The following is a 22,993-nucleotide window of genomic DNA, read 5'->3' on the forward strand; positions in this document are numbered from 1 at the left end:
TGCCAGGTTATAAAGATGTGTCAGCATACAGATCAAATTCTATACTTGTTCTAAACATGAGCAAACCTTGAGGTTGCCCAGTTGCAGTTGTTGGCAGAAGTGTGTTTAAACTCAGAGAACGCTGGTCAACGGCTGAATCTCCATGTGTTGCACACTGTTTTGTTACATGTTGTCTAAGTTACCATTCAACATACGATCTAAGTTTTGATAATGACAAGCAGTATGAAAGAAAAAAATCTGAAAGGCAAAAGGGAATAAAGGTACTGCAGGTCAGTAGGAGTTTACATATATAGAGAAAACTCCAGCACTGATACAGTCAACAGGAATTTTGCCTTTGGCTTCAGAGGAGCCAGATTTTCACCGACAGATCTTCTGTGGGATGTGTTCTCATCTTCCAAAAATCTACGTTGCTTATTTTATTTGCCTTTTTTTTTTTTTTTAGTTTGATGGTAGAAAGTAGGTTCAAAAACAAATTGCTAATCACAGTGCAGTTATTTAGATGTATTACTCTTCATTTTCATAACTTAGTCTATTATGTTTATTTTTATCTAAGTTCTTTCTTCCTCTCTTCCCTTTTTTCTTTTCCATAGTGGCTTTAGTGACTTCTGCAGAGTTTTTTAAACTTACCTTCTTTCAGTAAACTATTTGAAAATAACCATACTTTTATAATTAAAATTTTTCTTGCTCCTTCCCCACAAACATGTTGTCAGCAATGTAAAAGCTAAACAATCAAGTGGTATATAATTATGATTTTTTGTAGTTATTTAAGAGAGGTTATTAGGTTAGGCTATTTAAACCTAGATATGTTTAAAAAAATATGCACTGTACAGAATTACATCAAATTTGTATAGTCCATAACATTAGAATACTATATCAGCATTTTGGTTCTGCATCAATATTTCAGGGATTTTTACTTATGGTGAAGATGAAGACATCTTCATAGAGAAATCCAAATAACTTTAACAATACTCTGCCTGTAGAATGCCTGTCTTACTGAATAAAGTAACCAAATGCAATATGACTCTGAATATTATGCCCTTAATATTGTATGAGCATTGCTCATCCCTCTTCAGTCCTTCTACATTCAAAAATATGCTGGGGGAAAAATTGTCCTTATAAACTAAGACGGGCTGGAATTCAGTTCATAACTAAGGCAGAAAGGGCTCGGAAATTATCTTTTGCAAGGAGTATTGATATCTTTCAGCTGGTTGTGCCAGGGAAAGTCCCTTCTGTGGTGTTAGTCTGCTCCATGTAGGTGGGACTGCTCTGAGCTTTGCATCTGATTCCCACGCTGCCCCAGCCAGCAGAACTGAGCTGGCACATGGGAGTGGAAATAACCTGTGCCAGGTACAGGACTGCTGTGGACCAGCGCAGAGGAGCAGGAGCTACATCACAACTCAGTCAGTCCTGTGAGCTGCCTCTGGGGCAACACCAGTGCCTGTGCTTGAAGTAAGGCCAAGGCTGATTCCTAAATAAGCTGGTGGTTCTCGCTGTAGTTTTTAGGATATTTAGGATGAGAATGAAAACCAGGGAACTTGCTTTTTACAGGTTAAGTAGCTGGAGCTCTTTGGTATTGGTTGCAATGAAAAACTGCTGGCTGTGGATGTCAAAACTACTACTACTGAAATTATACTAGTTAATGAAAGTAGAAAGTAATTTCATTTGCATTCTCAGAACTTTGTTGAAGAGTTCTTTAAGAAAGAGGGTGGGGGGATTAAAGACAAAAATGCGGACAGGACAGAGGAATTTTAATGTTTTTCTATCCTGAGTTTTTATAGGAATGGTGCTATTAATGGCTTAGTGAATGCTTGTTTGTCTCCATGTGAAGGAAGATGGATGTGTGAAGAGTCACCCAAGTTCCAGGGAGAAACTGAGCAAGACAGATTAGTCCCACCTCAGCCTGACACCTGGGGCACATCCTTATCTGGGGGGGGTAAATGGATCAGAATGTTACCGCCCGTTTATTTATTCTCCTTCTGTTTGGAGACTTTCCCTGATTAATTACTCTCTAGTAATTGCTGCTGTTAACTAATGTCAAATCTAATTAACCTGGAGTCCCTTCATCCAGTACCTTCAGCACCCCTTTGCAAAGACGAGAAGGTCATCAGCAAGGAGGTTCTGAGGATGGCCACACTTTACCCATTCGTTTATTTGCTTTGGGCCTTGTTTGCTATTCCTGCTGCAATGCCTGGCGACAGCTTTCTAGAATTCCCATCAAGTCTAATTGGCCTGCTGAAGCAGCAGTGAACACAAGATTTAAGAAATGTTTTCTTTAAAAACTTCTGGTCCTACAGACACTTTGAGATCAAGTTTCACTCTGCTGAAATCACACACGATTCCCTGTGATTTTCATGAGAAATACTGCAAGAAAGTATTAAAAGAGAAACATGTCTCTGTGGTTTGGAGGGACGGATGGCCAGGGGGGTTGAAGAGTGGGTGGTGGTAACATAGCAAGGCATCTACAGAATCTTTAAAGGTTGCCAAAATTAACACATACAAGGTATTCAGTATCAAAGTTTTCAATATTTGGCTCCATAAACACAATACCGGTTGCAAAAACAAAGCTAAGGATTTCATGCTGATTACTTAAATAAAAATTGTTTAATTATGAACATTTGGGAAATGAAGTTATGAAGGACTGACCAATATTGCTATGGCTTCCTAGTGTTCATAGCATACTGTGAACACTGTGCCAGCATCTCACTGTGTAGAGCATTGTAGATCCATCTATGGTAAACAGTCCTGAGGCTCAGTGTGCCTCAGGCAGATGGCTCCATGCAGAAGGAGGTCTCCCATCATTAAAGCCTATGGCTTTTAGCTTCACTAAAGAGTGGGCTTTCCAGTCCAAAAAAAGCTACCAGCATTGTCTGTGGAGAGGCTGATCGGGGATGTCAAGATTTTATCTGCTTTTAGGTATTTTCATAGATCAGCACTAGAAGATTTATTTCAGAAAATGCATAGGAATAATTCAAGCCGTGTTAGCATTCAGGAAATACTGGATAACACTTCAGATTGGTCACAAAGATCTGTTTTTTCTTTATGGTTTTCTAAGATTAGTACTGAAAATATGCATCTCTTGGAAATTTCGGTCCTGGGTTACTCCTGTCTGTGTCTGACTTTTCAACCTCTCCTGTCCATCCCTCTGACTGGCTGCAAACCATTTTCCTGACTCGATTGCTTTATCTCACCATTTACAGGTCGCATAGATACAACGTCCAGTTGAAGCTTTGACAACATAAATGAGAGTTACAGAATGACTATGGTATTACAGTAATGAGTTCTATGTTCTCAAAAAAACAGTTCGAGGTCCCATGATTTACACTAGAGTGGCAGTGGAGCATATTCCCAGTCAGTCACCACTTAACAACTGGTGAGCTCTTGGTATGACTACCATGTACCACCTATTAAGACTTTTCATTCATAAGTTAGATAGTAGAAAATCTCATAAAGCTGATACATTGAATGGTCTGTCCTGCCCTGTTGTATGAGAAAAATAATTGTTTATGAAGTAAATTCTGCACTTTAGCATTACAAGGTAAAGTAGCTTTAATTTTAATTTGCTGTAAAAAATTTAGATTGCAGCAGTTCAGTTGTTGTATCACAAAAATTTCTATATTTTTACTGAGAAGAAAAGGAAGGTGAGGATAACAAGTATCTAGAGTTTGAAGATTTTTTAAGCATTGTGTATAAGTCATTCCCAACTAGAAATCCAAGATGTAACATTAATTTTCCAATTATATGAGTCTACTGTAATTACTTTCTGGGTTGAAGGCTGGTACGTTTTATCACAACACTCCTTGTGTTACCAGTGCTCTCACCTTATTTACGTCTTTGAACCATGCTCCTTTTCTTCACTGCAACTCTTCTGTTATGAAAATTCTAAACCATATCACTCTTAATGGCCATGCTTCACTGCTAAATTAAAGCATTACACATAATGTTTTCAGGACAAAAATTTATTCACCACTCATATTTGATTGCTAGTGTGGTGCCTGATGTATTTGCCTGGGTAATTTAATATTTTCCCTAAATAATCGCTAAGCATACTCTTGGGGTTTGAAAATATCAGGGACTATTTCCACTACCTGGTTTGGGCACAGCCATCCCACTTTAAAAGTTAGGAGTCCTCGGAAATACACAAGTAATTTATTCCCTACATATTGACCTTCTTTTCTAGAGATTGTCTTGGATAGGACACTTTGCACTCCTTTCTTCTCTTAGAAGTCCATTAGGAGTCATTCAGAATTAGATAATGTTATTCAATGCTATTTTTTAAATAGCTAACATTAGGATTGTGTTCTGCTTTGATTTCCTACAAAGGCAAAGCCAGAGGAAGATGCAAAACTGAAGAAAAATATATTCCTCACATTTCTAAGTGAAACACATCACTACCAGCAGCAGAACATTAAACCTTCTTGGTGTAAAGACTGAAATTCTTAGATTTCCTGCGAACAATAAGGAAGATGAAATTTCTGCCACCATCTAAAGCAAGAAAGGAACACTTGTTCCAGCTTTACACAAATGAGTATATTTGACATAAAAGATGCTGTTATTATTAACTTTAGCCAATCATATAAAATATTGTTAGATTGTTAACAAATATATAGGTGCAAATGTCTGGTTTTCATTTGTGTGATACTAAAGCCTTAAGAATACTTGCCACCTTGAAGAAAGACAATCTTTTGTCCTATTATTCTCTTACCTGTCCTGTGCAATTACTAATATGAACAGTTGGAAAATGGCAAAATTCCTTCAACTATGATGTCCACAGAGTCAGTGATGTCAAAGTGAATAAATTTGAAGAAAAAACTTATTCCTCTCCCTTGTCCTTTCCCCTTCCTTCCCCTCCCCTCCCGATAGTACAGAACAAATCATAATAAAAAAGGAAATATGGCAGGAGGTGTAGCCAGATAACATCTGGCTGAGAAGCTCAACTTCTGGAGCTCTGAAACTGCTTCTATAATGGCAAGTTAAAGACTACCTGGAAACATTCCCAGACACTGAAACTCTGCACTGTAAAATTGTTAGCACAGACCCTGGAATGGCTTTGACCCTCTCCAGCTAACCCCTTCCCAAGCATTCCTAGATAATGTGCAGGAGTCAAAATTGCTGGAGGATCATTGCCAGGAGGCAGTCTGGGTGGAGTTACAATTTAAGCTAAAAAACCTTAATTTCATAGATGTGGCCAAACTGTGCCACTTGGCCAGCCCAGGGGTCTTGGCACTCTTCAGTTTCCCAGTACAGATTTTACCTGAAACTTCCAAGATCTGTCCACACCTACAGCTGGTTCTGCCACAGATTAGATTCTGTTTTTCTGGAAATATTTCTAGGTGGTCTATTGCAAGTGCTCATGAGATTGCTATTCTGAAGATATTTTGATACATATTTAGAATTTCTGGTATATCTGAGTGTTTCACAGATACTTTTAACTTGCCTGACTACACAAGATGTATAAACAGACCAGGATTATGAACATATTATGAAAGTCATACACAGATCTGGAATAAAAAGATATTTTCAAGGTCACCTTCCCCCCCACACACTCAGAAGCACCCAACCTCCTTCTACCTATGATTTTTTTGATTCTCAAAATATAGCAAGGTCTATGCCCAAATCCTTTGCAGTCATACTGAGTCTATAATTTAATAGGCCAAAAACATTTTAAGGAAAAATAATGGTAAAGAGCATTTTCCAACTCTATTTTACCTCTTCCATAACACTGTGCAAATGAAATGGCTTATTACTCTAATTCCCTCATAATGATACCTCTTGCCAGAGCTACAGCATCTCTGAAAACATGACTCAGCTACAGATATCAGTATTACATGCTCAGATTTTATATTGATGTATCTGAGAACAGAAATCTTCCCTTATTAGTCATCCTTTAACTTTTAACCAGTATTGTCTATACTAAAGTGACAACAGTCAGATACAGTTATACATATAGATATGCATTTGTTTGTTTGTTTCCTCTCCAGCTGCAGTTTTACTGACAAGCACTTTCTTTTTCTTTTTGATCTTAACCTAACAAGAAAAAAAAATTAGTTAAAGTGTTAAAAAAACCCTTACTGCAAAAGGCTTTCTGGTATGTTTACACTGGTTGATCTATACCAAAAAAAATCTCTTTAAATATAGACAAGTGCTAATGTTCATACATGCTGAGCAAAAAGGAAAACTTCTTGTTAAAGGTCTTCAATATTCAAAATATGTGTGAGGGAAATTGTCAGAGTAGTTTAACATGAAAAATTCTGAACAATGCATTTTACTGTAATCAAGACAGAGGGCAAAGTCTTCTTAAGAGTCTTCGTATTTTCTGGGTTCCTTCAGCAGTTGCCTTTATGCAAAACAAGTTACAGGGGGTTATCCATTGTATACAAAATACTTACTTTTTTTTTTTCCTAGAAGTTGCATGTATTTCTGTTTCACGTGACAGATTCATTTCTGTGTCATCTGACATCTTAGGTCTTCAGAAGATCTTTCATCACCAAAGATTAATACTAGTTAATACAAGTGGGTTTGCCATAGGATTTCTACCTTTGGATAGTAAAGCTCAACTGATTGCACCAATTTAGCTGCTCTATTTAGAAATACCACAGCATAATACTGGAAATCCTGTATAAAAATGGCAAGTTCTTGTCACTCCTAAGATGTAATTGATGTGCTTAGGATAACTGTAACCTAAAAATTAGCTTCTAAGCTATGAGACAGGCCTTTCCAGTGACATGCAAATATACTCCAGAGGAAGGCAGTTTTATGAAAGAGCAAAAATGAGAGAGAAGGAGGAGAAATAAAGCAATGGATAGATTTATAACTGAGATTCAGCTGTAAAAATATTGGGAACTTTCAGCCTAGTACAATTGTGACTTGCATCCTCAGGTGCTTCTTTGACTTGTGTCAGATATGAAGTCAAGGAAAATTGTGGTTACTCACTGAATGTTTCAATCTTCACATTGTTTGTTTTTTCTTTCTCTTTCAAGCATCAAACCTAACAAAAAATCTTGGTATGCACATATAAAAAAAAACTCCACCCCCACCAAACTTCCAATTTTCATGCTGTCCAAGGAGCTGAATGAAATTCCTTTATACATTTTTTATTCCTGATCCTTATAATAAATTAATTTAGGGTAAAAATTAATTCACTGGTCAAAATTTCTGAAGGGATTGCTTGCAAAAAAGGAGCATTTTATTTTAATAGAACTCACTGAATTCTGTTAAGCTGATTAATAACACTAATACATCCAGAAAGTCTGAAACAAAAAGCAGCAGTCATATTTAAAGTAGAAGAAATTACTTTTCAGTTATGACTAGCTTGTGATGAGAAACCATTTAATTACAGGAAGAATTTGTGCAAGATTTGGGAAAAAAACATTAAGAATAAATATTAATTAAATTTGGAAAAAATAAATAAATAAGTCAATAAATGAGCAATCATATTTTAGCTTGAGTTAATCTCCTGTTAGGTAAAGCAGTGTGCTGAGAATTTTACAAAGAGTATAAAAGCTATCCTCCATATCTGGAGTTGATAACATGCTGTATCTCCTTGCACAGTTTAAGCAATAATTTCACTGCTAATTCTGTTTTTAGATAATTGTGCCTCAAAAGTCCTGTAGCCAAATCAAGCTATAAATGAGGTGAACTTAACAGTGAAGGCAATTAATAACGTAAAAAAAAATTGCAAATAAATATCATAAATTCTCCATTAATATCAGTCTTTCCATCAGAACTGTGTGGCTATGAGAGAGAGACTAACCCGAATAGAAGTTACCAAAAGGTAATGCAGAGTAGTAATTCTCTGCAGCCTTAAAAGTCCTGAATATTTCCGTTACTAATCGTCCACATGCACTTCATCAGTCAAGAGAAGTTCAGCAGTGGAATGGAGAAACAGAAATTGTCAACTTTGTTTTGCATTTACATGGATGAATTTGACTCTTGAAGGACTGCAGAAAAGTATATACAAAGTGGATACTTAAACCATTACACTTTGTTGATTTCTGTCAACCAGTACCATGGAATGCTCCATGGTTGACAAGGTTAGAGCAGAATCCAGAAAGTCTGTAACAGTTTACAGAATTTATTAAGAAAACAAGCAAAAAATCTTAAAATATTTGTCATCACACAACAGCATATGTTATTAGGACTTTTGTACTGTGTGACTTGATCAGAACCTTTGTAATGAATATGTTCTTTTGCTTTTCTCCATACCTGTATATTTTTTATATTTCTTTAAACAGTTTGCAACATATTTATAAAATTTCTAGTGCTTCTTTACTGAGAAATTTCATCAGATTCCTCAATATCTCTCAAGTGCTGGTCTAAGGACATGCAAAAAAAGATATATTTTAGCAAAATGCCTTGTACCATGAAAGACAGAAAAAAAAATTATGTATTTTTGGCTTCATTCTTGTCGGGAGCAATTTTGCCTTTGCTTTCAAAAGTATTATTCATCACTTGATGTACAGTCCACCCAGTTTGGGGATGAGATGCTACATGCATTTGTCTGAGCCTGTAAATTTGACAGGTAATCTGTTTTTAGGGAATTCTGAGACATTTTTTAACACTTCAGCTGTATGTCCCAGATGGAAGCAAATATGCCAAATCAGTTTTTCTTAACACATGCAGACAGAATTGTTTCTATTTGTTCTTGACAGATTTTTTTCAGGGATGCCAATTTCTTTCCCTATCAGTTTATTAGTAAAATCTAAGTATCTTTATCTAGTGTCTCCAGCCAACTGCAAGTACAGCCTGAGATATCTAAATAAAACATCTATTTTTTTTTCTATCATTTCAGCCAACATCTCCTCTAGCTCAGCTTTTGCCTGCCAACTACAAAAAGCAAAAAAATCCAAAATGTAACAAGTTCTCAACCGTATACTTAGCATGAACTGGTATTTTCTAAATTACTCGTAAGCCAAAGTTAGTTATCACAGGATGGCCTCAGATGTAGTTTCTCTGAGTTATACTATCATCTGTACAAAGATAGCTCTGATGCAGTTTTTTTCTTGGCTCTAATTTGTGGTAAAGAAAAGTTTCACAGTTAAATACACTTGCCATCTGCACAGGAAAGTAAATCAGATCCCACTGGTAAAAACGTCTCCTGAAAAGATCCCTTTAAATATCTTTGAGGTCACAGTTTCAAAACCCTGACTTCTTTTTGATATGTCCAGATCCCTTCTCCGATGGCATTTCCAAATGTCTGTGCTGGTTCTCTCTTTCTTATAGATCTAACAAAGAAATAATCTTGGACATTGACTGGGCTCAAGAGATGGTTTAAAATTTAGCATCCCTTTCCCTAAAAGACACTGTTTGGGGATTCTTACTACTTCATCCATCTTTCTCTTCCCCCCGGGTGGCTGGGAAGGACCATCCCATCTTGGCTCTGACCCTCCACTCCTGCTACTGTTGTTGATACTGCTGCTGACTCTCTGTAGTCATGATTGATGTCTTGCTGACAGGCACATAAATCATGCCTGTTCATAATGGTTAATGTTGGTATTTGCATGTATTAAGCATGTTTTAGCTCTGAGACACTTAGCACCATGTGTGCTGCATTCATTCTGCTACCTCAGGGCCTTGGAGGGAGAGGAAGGGAGTTTTCCATTTATAGATAGTTTTGTTTGGGCAGTGGGGAGAGCAGAGACCATTGTTAAAAATCCATCCAGATGAACAGGAATGAACTTTGCAGCTGCAGCACAATTCTCTCAGCCTACAAGACCCTACAGGATAAATTGTCTGGCCGACAGCATATCGGCAGCTGCAAACAACGGTGCATCTGCAGTATCACTGGACTTTGTACCATGTGCTGGGATATGAGAGCAAAAGAAAGATGTTTCTTAAATCCTGAGGTTTTTAATATTTCACACAGACTTTTGTGGATACCTGGCCTTTTACAGATGATTTTTGAAGAAGGTGCATTCCGATTCCATAGATTTTATCACTATAATTTCTTCTCCCGCTGTTGGCCCAAAAAACCCAAGAAACTATTCTTATTATTTCATAATATAATTATCAGTCCTATGTTTCTGTCCTTTCCAAAAGTTCTCTGCAGGGAACAATTTGTCCCAGAATTTGGCAGCCTGGACAGCCTTCAGTTTTTACTAAACCTCCTGATGGGAATGAAGTTTTGGCAGCTGATGGAATCACAGAGGTATGTGAAAGTCAAGACTGAAGAAAATCCAGGCTCAAACCTCCAAATCTGCAGAGAGATTGTCCCTTTGGGGATCTCCAGTTCTTCGATAGTCCAGGTCATGGAGGCAGCCTGTGACCCTCCCCATGCAGTTGTAGAAAAGAAAGCTAATGTCATGAACCATTTCCTACTTTACAGACAAGGCTGTTTTCTTTGCAAAACTAGAATTGGAGAGCAGATCTCCTACCTGGAATTATCCATTGGTGATGATAATCACTAGTTTTACTTTTTACTAGGAAATGGTTAGCACAGTTACTGGTATAGCTTTGGGCTTTGGGCTTTGCACTATTCCAAGATACTCTGCATAGTTTGCAGTTTACAGCAGGTCAGATATCATTTTCACATGATCAATTTTTCATGATGTAGTTTCTAGCTTCCCTTTAGACAATATTAAGGAATCTGCACATGTTTTTACTCTTCTAGAGGCCACCTTAGTATTAAGTGAAAAAAAAATCGCAACGCAGCAAAACATTGCAGGATGGACCCCAGTATAAATGTGCATGTTTCAAACATGCACAGCATGTTGTAATACCAGTCCAGAAGAGGCACATGCAGTTAAAAAGAAAAAAAAAAAAAAAAAAAGAAAAGGAGAATATTTTGTGGACATTTACAATCTATAGAGAGAATTTTCTTTTCAGAGGGTTACATTTTTCTGTTATTTTGTAAACATACTCATTGCTCTATAATGTTTTTCCATTAAAAAATGGGCTACATGACAGAGAAAAGTAGTCATAAGAAGTCCTTATGATGAAATAGGTCCAAATCCTCTGCTCCTGGGAGTTGAACCCAAGCCCTTTGGCATAGCAGAGAGCAGTGATTCTTGTAAATGTCAGTGCTGATTAATTAGGGGCCTGGCCTGAACATACCTATTGAAGTAAAGCTGTCATTTATTTCAGAGGGGATTTTGCTCCATCAAAAAGAAATGCTTAAATATTATGTAGCTAAAACTAACACTGAATTCAGAAAATACTAGCTTCTGAAATAATGGAGGGCCATCCTGAAGAGACATTTTTCCCAGGAAAAAATGGCACAAGAATCATATTCCAGATGTTAGGACTATGGATTTTTCATCAGGCTCATTTAGACAGAATATATTCCTGCTTCACAGAAGTTCTTCAGGTGTGGGACACCAACCCAAAGACTAAAATCTAAGACCTTCTGGTTTGCAAAAGCAATATGTTCAGCTGTCAAAGGGGGTATTGTTGTTCTTTTACCTTCTTCTGTTAATTTCCAGGGTGCTTCCAGACAATTAAGTGATTTTTTTCTAGGGAGCATGACACTTTTCACATTAAATGACAGCTAAGGAACAGGAGAGAATCTTGGTCACATGAGATGAAGAAGTGAGAAACCTACAGTGTGAATTCTTAGACAACAAACAAATAATTGCAGGAAATCCAAAGTTAATTTTTTAAAAAATGGAGATAGAGAAAGGGAGTAAGAAAATGAAGAAATATTATGAAATTGTCAGTTAATTTTACATGTAAATATACACATATTAAATATTATACAGTTGCTGTGATTGCAACAGTAAAAGATGATCTAAGGAGAAGGTGCCTGTCTTTTTTTACTGTATGAACTCTGTTTCTTGACTTACAAGCTTTATAAAGACTCCAAGGATTAAATCTTGTGTACTCCTGTGATGAACTAAACATGGTAAAGTTTAGACACTAGCCTCCTGGCACATCTAGAAGGAATACTAAGAAAGTTTGCAGATGATACAGAATTGAGAGTTGCTGAGAGATCCTGCAGAGACACCGCAACAAATTAGAGGACTGGGGAAAGAGAGGCTGGAGAAGAGTGCTGGGGAAAGGACCTGGGGGTTCTGGTTGATACAAAGTTGAACATGAGCCAGCAGTGCCCTGGCAGCCAGGAGGCCATCCCTGTCCTGGGGACATCAGGGCAGCATTGCCAGCTGGCAAGGAGGGGATTGTCCTGCTCTGCTCTGCACTGGGGCAGCCTCACCTCCAGTGCTGGGGGCAGTTTTGGGTGCCTCAAAATAAGAAAGGCTTTAAACTATTGCAGAGTGTCCAAAGGAGGGCCACAAGGATGGTGAAGGGCCTTGAGAAGAAGCTGTGTGAGGAATGGCTGAGGTCACTTGGTCTGCTCAGCCTGGAGGAGACTGAAGGCAGACCTCACTGCAGTTACAGCTTCCTTGTGAGAGGAAGAGGAGGGGCAGACACTGATCTCTGCTCTGTGGCGACAGTGACAGGACCTGAGGGAATGGCCTGAAGCTGTGTCAGGGCAGGTTTAGGTTGGATATCAGGAAAAGTTTTTCACCCAGGGGGTGGTTGGGCAGTGGAACAGCTCCCCAGGGAAGTGGTCACAGCACCAATCCTGACAGAGCTTAAGAAGTGTTTGGACAATGCTCTCAGGCAGGTGGTGTGGTTGTTGTTGCTGTCCTGTGTAGGGCAAAGAGTTGGATTTGATGATCCTTGTGGGTCCCTTCCAATTCAGATTATTCTGTGATTCTGTGATCTTTTCTTTAAACCTAGGGATTAAATATATATATATATATATATATATATATATATATATATGTATATTTCTAAGTATTTTTAGCTGATTTCTCTCTCCCTGAAAGCATTTGTTTACTTGTCCTTAAATAAAACATTTCTGCAGAGGTGTGGAATATTTTAAGACACCTCAGAAATATTCTTCCCTGGATTTGCCAATAGCAGAAGGATTCAGCAGATGGCAGGATGTGGCCACTTCAAGACAGCCAAGAATCTGGGCCCCCACCCTCCTTTCTGAGCATGTGTAACCAAGCTGTCTGTCTGTCAGACAGTGGGAGAGAGACCAGTGTGGGAACTGCATGTACTATTGGAAAGCTTTTTAATGAATATCACTGCCATAATTAAGAAATTATCTTTATGCATTTAAACAGAGGCCCCACTTATGTGATGTATGAAATTCTTACTTTGTATCTCTGGAAATCATAGAATATTTCTTTGCATTGGCTAGGAACCCACAACTTAGCACATGCATTATGGCAAATATGAAGGGATTTTTTTTTATGATCCATTAAGATTAAGAAGTACACGCACCCATTGCCAACAAGCACACCATCTAATCAATTCTGCATTCCATTATTCTGTTTCATACTATTTTTGATGGGAAAATTCCACTGGGTGGGCTGTCATCTCTTTTATAAATAAGGAATAAAATAAACAAACAAATAATCCACTCACAAGCCAGACTGATTCTAAGGCTCACAAGATTCTCATATATTAACTGACTGCATCCCCAAGAAACATCTATTTTGCATTTGAGTTCAAATTATTTCAATGAAAATTAATGGCAGTTGTACACATTTGGGAAAGTAAGGATAGACCCGGAAATACAACACTGTTGCCTGGTTTTGACAGACTTGGAATTCTTGCAACCCAGCTTTCTATCAGGGGAGAAATCAGTGATACAGAATATCTTAGAGTCATTTATTTATACTGTGTACAACAGTCACTGAACATAGGTGGTCACAGACTACATGCAGGCTAAACCTTATTTAGAAGTCTTAACCCAAAAGCCACCTTCAGGTTCTCAGGAAATAATTTTCACCAAGAACTAAATCTAATCAGAGAGCATAAGATAGGTTGAATTCCCTGGTTGTTTACAAAAGCTCCCTCATAAACCTGAACACCAAAAACTAACAGTGCAACATTCCTTGAAAGTGCATGTATTCCTTGTAGACTAAGAAAAGGAATGTGTAAGATTATATTTAACATGACCACCTGGTGACTCTGCTCCTACTATAAGAAAAGAAAGCTAATATTTTAAAAGGTGCTTAAGACTCTCTGACTTTAGTGTAAGTAACTTTTATGTTCCATAAAGGATTAAACACCCAAGTCCAACTCACAAATAGGATCCAAAAGTGACCAGAATGTAGCCCCCAGGTGCGGTGTTGTTGACATGAATACTCTTTGGGTGTGGAAGTGGAGTTCTCGTGCCCACGTTCAGTCATCTGCACTGCAGGGAACTCTGTCTGAGCTTACTGCCAACACTCCCTTTTCCACCTGTGAAGACAAACAAATTCTTCTGAGGTGACAGTCATCTCATCCTGAAGTAAATGTGATAAGACTGAACTAGATGTGATAAGACTTCACTAACAATAAAAACATCTGGCAAAGTGTACTGGCTGAAGCATGGTTTTCTACATTGCAGAGGTCTATATTTGAGATGAATCCCACTGTTAGTGTTTGGGCAGTTTTCACATAGAGAACTAGCCCAGTTTTGACATTAATGAGCAGCTTGTCACCTACTTTGTGCTTGGACTCAAGTGAGCTGTGAAAGAAAGATGTCTCTCAAATCCACAGGGAATTACAATGCTGGAGGCCTCTCAGGGAGCACCAACATGCTCCAACAAGAGAGGAATCTCAACAAAATGTTGCTATGGTATCTTTCTTTCAAAACCCCAGGCAAAATCTCCCACTGTGACCAACTCTCCCTGGCAGAGGGAGGGTTGTGTTCTTTAACCTGTGAGATTCTGGAATGACATCTCCCACCCTCTCCAGGAGCATTGTAACACTGTTCACAGGACTCTGACCTTCTTGCTAAAGATTTCTATCAGGCCAAAAGATTAAAACATTTCTTGAGCCAGAAAGAAAAAGCAAGTGTGACTCTGATATTTGATTGCAAGTAATTAAAGACTTAAGGGCATAGGCAAAGGGAGAATTAGGTGAACTGGGTTACAGGCAGTGCTGTGAGAACTGTCTTACTGTTTGGCATGAGATAAATCTGGCTAAAGTGTATGAAATGCAAAAACAAGAAAAGATATGTCTCACAGGAAGAAAAGTATTTCATTTGAGTAAAGGAAATCAGGGGTAATATTGTAGTTTTGCAGCTCATGTCATTTTTAATAAAATCTGCAGGTGGCTTGCTTCTTGTGTAGCCTAATGCTACAGAAAGCAGCCAACTGTAGAAGTGTAAAATTGGAATAAACCAACAGAAAATAGGCCCAAAGTTTAGACATTTAACTGACTCTACATTCATAGAGCAAAGATGAGATTGCTGTGAACACAGCCTACATAGTTGGGAAATCTTTGCATGGGTCCTTTGAATTTCAAGATCAGAAAGTAGGAGTCAAGTTTATTAAAGCTGATAAGGGAGGTGGAAGATTGTGTAGGAGTGTGCTTGAGCATGCTGACCTCTCCCAGACTTCCTTCAGTTAACTTTCTTGTGAGTCTTCAAATCCCAGAGGCTTTGGAGCTCAATTCTTAGGCTGTAGTAAAGTATTTAAGCAAATATTTTAATAGCTTTTCAACTCTTGTTCAAACACATGCATCGCTCAGCAGCAGTTCAAGGGTTAATAAAAGCACACAAACATAATTTATTATAAGTTTTTCCTTAATGTACAGAATGAAGACATTTCCAGTAACATTTCATCCATTTTTCAGCTCATACAACACAAAAAGTAGCAGTTTAGGGTGCATATCAATGATGAAAACATTGGATTTTTCTGCTGCTTTGCACAGGAGGATCTCAGTTCACTTTCTGCCAGGAAGAACAACATCCTCAGAGGTGCCCCTTCTTGTTAGGGTTGCTTTTACTCCATACCTGGAGACTGTGTAGAGCTGATTTTCACAGCAAAGGAGACTTTTATATTCTTCTTAGACATATAGCTCTTTCTCAGGAAAAAAGGAGTTCTATCCATATCAAAATTTGACATCCAGAAATGACAACACTTAAAAATCTGTAGTGAATACATATTCCTATTATGTTAGTTAGAAATCAGATCAATAAAGCCCTTGTGATTGTTCCATCAGTTTCAGCAAGCACTGAAAACTGCACGGTGGTTTCTGGAAGGAATGCAAAAGTCTGCTGCATGGGAATGCAGCTGCTTGGGGAATAAGGCACAGTGTTTTGACCTAAGTTTGAATTTGTTCAGGACAGATGGATAAGTATTACAAAATTCCCTTAGGGGACTTTAATTTGTTCCATCTACCCTCACAAGGTGGTCACTACTCATCACTAGGTTGTCAGGTAGTCACTGTTAGTCACTTCAATGAGACCCTACACATGGCTAGTGAAGTAAATGGAAGGGCTCTCCAAACGTAGGTGAACATCAAAAGCACTCCAAAGGCTTATGTGGGTAATTTCAATGCCTCTGGTGTTTTCTGAGGGGTTGGCATCTCATAGGAGCATTCTTATGAGAGATCAGGTTGGCTAGAAAGAAATGTATTAGCAGCAGCTCTTGTAATATCCCAGAAATTCGGTTTATTTTCTCCCAATTCTGGAACTTCAGGAAAGATTATGGCTTGAGTTTAAAAACTTTTATTCAAAAATAAAAGTTCAGAAGTATTCTAATTTCATCCAATTTGACTTGGCAATAATGTCTCAACCAGGCCAATGGGTATTTATTGCTTAATTTTGTATGGGCTGGTGGCACTGGTACTAGTATTTGTTCTCTGTGATGGAGATATTCCAAACTTCAAGACAAATGCAATTTTGATGTAGCTTAAATTTGTACAGCTCTCATTATATTCTTTCAATAGATTAAACCCAGAACTTTAGGTTAAAACAAGACTCAGACTTGGGACAAATGTGGGCAGAATTTTAGACTCAGTTTTATTCACTGTAATTTTTTATTTAATTTCTAATTTGCAATTTAAAAAAGTGGTTTGTTGCTTCATGTGTATAAATGCTGCCAGGTAACAATGGCTAAGGATATATCACACCTTATTCGGAGGTACCCTCTATATTTACTGTGCAAAGTTTCTCCCATACTGATTGTTTATACTCAACTCTGTTAACAACAGAAAGTTTACCAATAAACAAAGGACTTTTACTCAGATAGTTTAGACCAGGCATTTTTAAACTAAACTCCAATTTATACCTCCTTTACCTTTATACTGGAACACTATGGCTAAACCTAGGCAAATAAAAATGGTCTGATGTTTCTGATTAACTTCCTTGGTAGTAGAGATGAAAATTCTAGACTGAAATGATATTGTATGACAAGAACCAACAGTCTGGCTGAATAGCCTTTCCCTTTGCTTTTGACTGTATGGACCAACATTTTGATGAGTTCAGTAAAAAAGTACAAAACTGATTGTAATCTTCTCTATGTTAATTTTACATGAGCAAAATTTTGCTGGTTTTGATTATTTTATTTCTGAGTTACCCAGTACAAGATTACTGAGGAGATGAATATGTCACTCCTTGCTGGTGTAAACAGGTGTAGCTTTAACAAAAGGATCATAGTCATGTACCTGTAAACAAAGAGAGAAATAAAATTTTCTGTTTGTTTCTAATCTCAGAGTTACTGTTTACACTGTCTATTTAAATAAGAAAGTTGATGTATAATTCCACAAATAATAAACAGACATTCCAGGTACTTTGCCAGGAGGAGTATACTTAGCAAAAGGAAGGAATTTTGAAGTCCACCTGTAAAATTATTTGTCCTTATAAGCAATAACAGGCATATGTTCTACATCATATTTGGGCCCAGTCTCTGTGGCCCAGAACCAAAGTAAACACATTTTTCTGATGTAATTGTTTATTCTAGTTGAATTAGTGCAACACAGTCATAGCTGTGAGAAACATTTTATTTGGATCAGCTCTCAACCAGAGCTCAGAGAGGTTGCCTACCTGGCAAATCAGCAACAGTAGCTTGTTTTCACAAAGTCCTCCAAGTTTTTTACTCAGAGGAGCATATAAAAACATTTTAAAGCATGGGTTGTGGTCCTTCTCCAGCTGACACTTGAGTAAATCAGAAGTAACTGCAGTGAAGTCAAATGCAGCCCTCCCAGTGTATGTGAGATGGGCTTTATGTTCCACTCCCTTGCTGTTTCCCACTCTGACGTACTTGGCACTCAGAAGAATGTACTCACACACTGGTGCACACACCACAGCTCTTTTCTCCTTCCTTCATTTCCTTGTACAAGTGTTGGCCACCAGATGAATGTGTGGCAGTAGTGACAGTAACTGGAGACTTCTACCTGGGTGCTTCACTGGAAATGGCTGCATTGCCCTGACTACTCCTTTGGAATGATACAACAGCTTTCATCCTTAACTATCTTCATTCACATACTAAAAAGGGAGGGAAAGTAAGAAAAGAATCTAAAAATTTTCACCCAGCAAACGAATACCATGTTCTTTATACATGATAGAACTTTGAAGAAAAAAGTGCAAAGTTACAATGGGAAGATTTTTTTTCCAGAGTTTTAAAAGTTTAGCATAAACTTCTAGAAATACTAAACTCAAAAAAGCTCTCTGTTTTGACTGTGGGAAGTTCACTATGTTTTAAGAGGATTAAAACCACATATGCCTCTGTAGATAAGTACATTAAGAAATAAATAAGCCACAAGTAAGCAACTGAGGTTGAGAAACATAGGAGTAAATACATGAAATTCTGGCTGACTAAAGCTATTTTCAAAATTAGGGTGCTATCTTGCACACATTTTCACGTATGAAAGGGATTGCACAGTTCAATTTATTAAAATTTTTGTGGGGTTTAAATATGGAGGTTCTAACTTTTAATGTATATTTTTTTGAAAACAAATATTTTATCATTTTTGGGGGGCAGTCAAAAGTGAAATAAAAAAGTTTTAAATAACTAAAAGTTTTCCAGACAGTTTTTTTTTTTTTTTACCAGGTTGCTGAACATGTTCCAGTTTCATTATAAAATGAATTATTACTATTCACTCCTTTGCCATTATACATAGAGGTCTGTTACTCACACAACTAAAGTAAAGTAATCATGAAAAGATTCAGATTATTTCTTACTAGCAACAGAAGGGCTGAATGGAGAAAGAAGTTAGGAAACAAAGTGACAGGAAAGAAGGGGGCAGTTGTAAGTCTAAGGCACTTTCAACGTGCTGTTGCTGTACTTCAGTAATGATCGAGTAAAGTGCAAGAACAAGAGCAGTTGGTCACAGGAGTTTTTGGCATGATTGCCTGAAGACTGAATGTAACATTTTATCACAGAACATCTGATTGAGAAATCTCACTGGCACAGTCTGTGCACATGGAAAGGAACTGATGTAGCATTTCTCTATACAGTATTCCCAAGTGATCCTCAGAAAGTCATCCAGTTATTTAACAGATAAACTAGAGAATTTTTTTTCACATATACAAATAACTAATGCTGAAAGCTATCTTTTTTCTGTTTCCTATATTGTTACACAGGTGGTTCATTCATTGAAAACACCCTCTGCTGTTCCAGATAAATTATTGTACAAACAAACAATGGAAACCTCTGCCCAGGCAACTGAAAAGAAAGATCCAGCCATTGCATTTGCAAGGTTTCTCCAGCATTATTCACTCTTTTCAATCAAATCCTTCTGTGAATCAAAAAGAATTAGCCATAAGCCATTTTAAACAAAAGATGTACATCTGGAAAGAGATTACCTAAGCACAAATGTACAACAGAAATCTGCAAGTCACAAAATCATAATCTTTCTGCATTCTTAATGTCTTATGCCAAAATGCTTTGCTTATATTGCAAGTGTTCTGTTTGGCCTCTTCTGTCTGTACTCTCTCATGAAATGGACTTTTTAACATGAGGAGGGAAATCTGGTTCTAGATGTTTAGCTCGATGGAATAGCCTGTTAATTTTCATCCTCTGGGCCATGCTGATCTTCTCCAGTGTAGATGTAACACTAGCCAATATCAAATCAGTCTTCATATTTGCAATTTCTCTTTTAAAAACATCTTTCACATCTTATTAGTTTTTCACTCAGCCAATAAAAGCTACTTATGCATGGAGCATAAGCCTTTCAGTACCACTTTTAACCTGATTTTCTTAGGGGATTAATGGCAGAATTCAGTGCATTCAACTTCTTCCTAAAACTCAGCCATCTAAAAGTAGAAGACACCTACCTTCCTAGCTGAAAATCTCCCACAGAGTTTTCCACTTTGCAAATTTTATTGGTCATGCAATGCCAGAGATGTCTGCTGTCAGGACACAGCGCTTGACTCTTCCCAGCACAGTGAGTGAGGACAGAACAGTATAAATTCTGCCTCACTTCTCCTCAGAAACTGTAGTTGGTGTGCTCAGAACTAGAACTTCCTCTTGATTTTAATGAGTGTTTTCAGCCACATTTGATACATTTTTCAGAGATGAAAATTTAATATGCACTGTGAAAACAGACACCTAGGTAAAGGTAGGAGGCGTTATTATTGCTGCTGAAGGAAAAGAAATGACACAAACTCCATTTTCACTAGAAACCAGAGAAAAAACTTCATGTGACCTGTTCTCATAATTAGTCACTGGAGGATGCAGAATACTCTCCTCTAAGGACTATGTGATATTTAATAATTTATTTTCCCTCACTTTGGAATATTCACAGCATCTCCCCCATGTCTAAGGACCATAATGAGTGAGTTAATGCTATAATATTTGTATCTTTCATCTAAAACTGTGAGTCAACCATGAAACACAAACCTGTCAGAAAAAATGTTTTATTTTCTTGACTATCATGAAATGATCTCTCTTAAGTACTTCAAACACTTCTTGTTAAAGTCTAAAAATAAGAAAACATTTTTTATTTTTTCCTGGTTTGCAATAATTCAATGAAAAAAAAGTGGAGTGAATTAAAAAAATAATTAAAATGAAAATGTATGTAACTGGAGAGATTGTCTTGTGGGGAGGCAATAAAAAAGGAAGGCATAACACATTGATGGAACTGTACTACTGGGACTGACATACTCAGCATTGGTAAAACTGCTTTCCTAGTAAAAACTAGAATATTCCACCCTTTGCTATGCTGTATTTAGCAGCCATAAACTTGACTTTGCTCATGTGAAGGGAGTAATGCAGTATGCCCACACAAACTATAGGTTGCAGTCACTCAGAAATTCCAAAAGAGTAGGAAGGGCAGTTGTGGTCCTCCATGCCCCTCAGACATGTCAGTGATTTTTTTCCATGATTAACACTCCACAAACTCAACTATTTCAATTGTGAGAAGAAGCCTAGGAGAGGACATAACTGTGATTTTAAATAGAATGAAATAAAAACTACCTTAGGACGAAGAATCATAAGATCGGTGCTAAAATAGCTGAGAAACCATTGGAATAAATACTAGGAATAAAAATATGTTTGCAAATATTATATATATTTTATGATGGACTCTTGCTAAAATGGACAAGGGGAAAGAATCTAATTTTCTTTGCATTTTATTGAACAGGGTAGCCAGAAGTACTCCCACATGCTCTAGAATACAGCTAAAAGCCAAGGCTGGAGAAGCACCAGTGTCAGATATTAGACTGGAAATCAAGAAGGGTCTTTGATTTTCCACAGGCCAACTGTACAAATTTTACAGGAGCACAAAATGAATTTCATTCCATTCTTCCTCAAGGTCCCAAGAGGCCTTTGAAAAGAGTTAGGAAATGTTTCCAAGGTGGTGTGCAGTTGCACCTTTCATAAAGAGGAAACAGAAAGCCAGTCACTGCCTGTGCCATAAAACAGCATTTTACCTCTTTGGGAGCATTCTGCTGTGGTGTTTTTGAATTCTGTCAGCTTCCACTTGGAGACAGCCAGGCCTCCTAATGGAAGTGTCCAATTCTGCAGCACAGTCTATGGTAAGAATGGATGCATTTGAGTACCTGTTGAGAAGTTCTGTCTGTGTGACACATACCCACAAGAGAAGTAAGAATTTAGCCCAGGAACTCTAGTTTACTACATCCAGGGCATTTAGACAGAATTTCAGGACTTATTTTAGGTGAACTGGCTGAGTTTACACATTCATTAAAAACCCATACTTTGAAACTCTCGTCACATATTTTGTCAGAGTGACTTGACTTCGTTCTACTTATCCACAGGCAGAGCACTGAAATGTTTGAAGACCTGGATGGATTCATTTACTCAATGGAACAAATAATCCAGTGACTGGTTTTGTGTTTAGTGTTTGTTTCTATAGTAGAGCCTCATGAATAAATATGATTACCGTTATAGCTTCTTGGATTAATTAAAAGAGATTAGTGTCTTTCCCACAATATTTCTTGATTTTGTAGAAAGTAGCAAGACTTAGACTCCTGAACCCATCTCTTTTTATGTATCTGAGACATCTTATAATACATCTGTAGAGAGCCATTGTTTTAACATGCAGTCACTTCACTGATCTTAAAATTTATTATGTGTATACCAGGTGGATAAGTGCTTTTAAGAAACTGCTTTTGCAGTTGTGTTTTTTGGTGATTGTTTTCCTTCCAGATTTCTATTCGACATACGTTCTTTATTAATAGAGAGAGAAAAAGGCAAAAATGTGAAGACCCTGCCCTCTCCTTAGTGTTAATTTTGGGGCTGTATCAGGGGTACATTGAACAGCCTTTTTTCAATCCATGAATTTATGATGATTTTATGAACTACAACTCTAACTTCTATTATAATATAATCCTCATTCCCTTAATGACAGTATTTTTCTGCAGATTTAGACCTTGCTGTATTTTTCTGTGGGGCGACAGGGATGTACATACCCCGTTCCATCCCCTGTACAATGTGGCATCCATCAGGTGATCAGATAAGCAGTGACCGAGTACAATCAGCTCCTTCTGAAACCAGTGCCTGAATGCTTTTGCTGGTCAGTGGGTGCATGATTTACTCCCAGGGTAACAGATTGTTTGGGCTTCTCATCTGTCTCCTGGCAGTTCACTGTAAATCTGGTTTCAAACTTCTTTCCACGTTAGAAAGTGAACTGGGCAGCAATTTGAAGTTCTTTTTCTGCACCAGGAGGAAAGGTAAGCTGCTATTAATTTATCAGGGTCTTCTCTATGAAAGTAATTAATTTCCATTAACTATTCCTTTTGTTGGTTTAGAGGTAAAACTCTATTTCCCCCCAGGAAAACTTAGCAAGAAAAAGTAGAAAAAGCCCATAG

At 37.6% G+C, this 22,993-nt stretch overlaps 1 long non-coding RNA gene across 1 annotated transcript in view; it reads left to right on the forward strand.

The window, feature by feature from the left end:
• The first annotated feature begins 22,615 nt into the window (after positions 1–22,615).
• The window catches only part of LOC137470259 (uncharacterized), a 30,610-nt gene continuing 30,232 nt past the window's right edge, over positions 22,616–22,993 (forward strand). Inside the window, exon 1 of the long non-coding RNA XR_010996968.1 lies at positions 22,616–22,855. This is a non-coding gene — a long non-coding RNA (uncharacterized lncRNA). The remainder of the gene's footprint in view (positions 22,856–22,993) is intronic.

The sequence above is a fragment of the Anomalospiza imberbis genome, chromosome 3 (assembly GCF_031753505.1).
Source record: "Anomalospiza imberbis isolate Cuckoo-Finch-1a 21T00152 chromosome 3, ASM3175350v1, whole genome shotgun sequence".
Lineage (NCBI taxonomy): Eukaryota > Metazoa > Chordata > Aves > Passeriformes > Viduidae > Anomalospiza > Anomalospiza imberbis.